Below are 2788 nucleotides of genomic sequence, written 5' to 3' on the forward strand. Positions count from 1 at the left end.
CTATACATCTGACAAGTGTATTAGGTGTGTTGGGGACACAAGAGACTTCTTGTATCGTGATTGCAGGGTTGCTTGAGAGGGATATCTTTGACCTCTTCCTCCCTGAGTTCGATAAACCTTGGGTGATCCACTTAAGGGGAACTTGTTGCTGTTCTACAAACCTCTGCTCTTGGAGGCCCAACACTATCTACAAGAATAGAAGCACCCGTAGACATCACTCTCCATCAACAAACGACATCTTGGTTTCCGGAATCCTGAAACTAGCAGCATAACTTATGTGTTTAAACCTGTTTTCATACTCACAATTTTGATTCTGAACATCATAGAGTTGAGCTTGGAGTTTGTTGGTAGTGCCGTGAAGCGAGAAAATATCGTCCCACAGCTTTGCGGTCTCCTTCTTGTGTCCATCAATAAGTTCAGACACAATTTTGTGGAAGATGTCCACTTCACGCTCAGCCATCTTCTTATAGTTGAAGACCTCTTGTTCTAATTTCTCCATCCTGTCCTCCAAACTTCCTTCTCCTTTAGGACCCCGGATATCTTCAATCTGCAACTCTCCATCTATGAGCAGCAATTCCTTGGGGTGCATCTTCAGCTCGTTCATGTACGGGTTGACGACGTCCTCAAAGAAGCTATCCTTCGGAGTTCCCGACGAAGACATGCTGGCTCTAGATCCGACGCAGATCCTGGCAGAAAACAGCTCGAAACAAAACGCGACGAGAAAACGATATACGGACCTCCAGGGGTCCGGGGGATTATATAACATAAATTTTCACGACAGAAGGAAAGTACCAGGTCGAACCAGAGTCGGAGAGGGACAGCAAGGGGTTGTACTCATAGGGCGGCGCGGCCAGGCTGGGGCCCGCGCCGGCCTATGGGGGCACGCCCTCGTGCGTCTCCTCCACTCCGTTTCGATCTCGTAATTTTCATATTTTCCAAAAGTAGCAAAAACATTGTTCAGAAAGTTAAACGCAGAATTTTTATTACCAGTACTGTTACCTATTCAAAGTCGAACTCTGCAGAACTGTCAATTTGGCCTTTGATGAAAGCTTCCGGAGTCACCACTCGAATAACATCAACATCTTCATTATAAGACACCAGAGATATAATGCTTGAGTCTTTGTCCATTCACCACTTGTGTGGCATTACCTTGCAGAGAACTAATTTTAATTGCTCCTGAACGATACACCTCCACAATGACATATGGTCCTTCCCATTTTGAGAGTAATTTCCCCGCAAAAAATCCGAGACGAGACCGATACAATAGGACTTTATCCCCAACATTAAATTCTCTTTTGATAATTCTTCTATCATGCCATTTCTTAACTTTCTCTTTAAAGAGTTTAGCATTTTCATAAGCTTCACTTCTCCATTCATCTAGAGAACTCAACTTTAGCAATCTATTCTCACCGGCAAGTTTAGGATCTTTATTTAGTTCTCTTACAGCCCAATAAGCTTTGTGCTCTAGTTCTAAAGGTAAATGACAAGCTTTCCCATAAACCATTTTATAAGGTGACATACCCATGGGATTTTTATAAGCAGTTCTATAAGCCCATAGTGCTTCCTTCAATTTAATAGCCCAGTTCTTTCTAGATTTATTAACAGTCTTTTGCAAGATAGATTTAATCTCTCTATTTGATAATTCTACTTGCCCACTAGTTTGAGGATGATAAGCGTAAGCAATTCAATGATTAATACCATATTTAGCAAGAGTTTTTCTAAAACCACCATGAATAAAATGAGAACCTCCATCAGTCATAAGATATCTAGGAACTCCAAATCTAGGAAAAATAATATCTAAAAGCATTCTTAAAGAGGTCTCACCATCAACACTTTTTGTGGGTATGGCTTCCACCCATTTAGTAACGTAATCAACAACGACAAGTATATGAGTATTACCTTCTGAAGAAGGGAAAGGACCCATGAAGTCAAATCCCCAACAATCGAATGGTTCAATAACAAGAGTATAATTCATAGGCATTTCATTGCGTCTGGAGATATTACCAACCCTTTGACATTCATCACAAGATAAAATAAACTTTATTGCATCTTTGAAGAGAGTTGGCCAATAGAAACCTGATTGTAGAACCTTTTGCGCGGTTCTATCTCCGGCGTGATGTCCTCCATAAACACTACCATGACACTTACTCAATATCTCTTGTTGTTCATATTCGGGGACACATCTTCGCAGAATACCATCCACTCCTTCTTTATATAAGTGTGGGTCATCCCAAAAATAATGCCTCAAGTCATAAAAGAATTTCCTCCTTTGCTGAGCTGAAAAGGTTGGAGGCAAGTACTTGGATGCAATAAAGTTAGCATAGTCAGCATACCAAGGACTATCTCGCGAGCTCACCTTAATTACAGCCAATTGTTCATTTGGAAAACTATCATTAACAGGAACAGGTTCATAAGCAATATTTTCCAATCTAGATAAGTTATCAGCAACAGGATTATCAGCACCTTTCCTATCTATAATATGTAAATCAAATTCTTGCAAAAGAAGCACCCATCTAATAAGCCTTGGCTTGGCATCTTTCTTTTCCATAAGGTACCTAATTGCAGCATGAACAGTATGGATTGTAACTTTTGAATCAACAATATAGGATCTAAACTTGTCACAAACAAAAACTACAGCTAATAACTCTTTTTCAGTTGTAGCATAATTTCTTTGAGCAGCATCAAGAGTTTTGCTAGCATAATGAATAACATTCAATTTTTTATCTACTCGCTATCCAAGAACAGCGCCTACAGCAAAATCACTAGCATCACACATAATTTCAAAAGG

This window comes from Lolium rigidum, chromosome 6 (assembly GCF_022539505.1).
Source record: "Lolium rigidum isolate FL_2022 chromosome 6, APGP_CSIRO_Lrig_0.1, whole genome shotgun sequence".
Classification (NCBI taxonomy): domain Eukaryota; kingdom Viridiplantae; phylum Streptophyta; class Magnoliopsida; order Poales; family Poaceae; genus Lolium; species Lolium rigidum.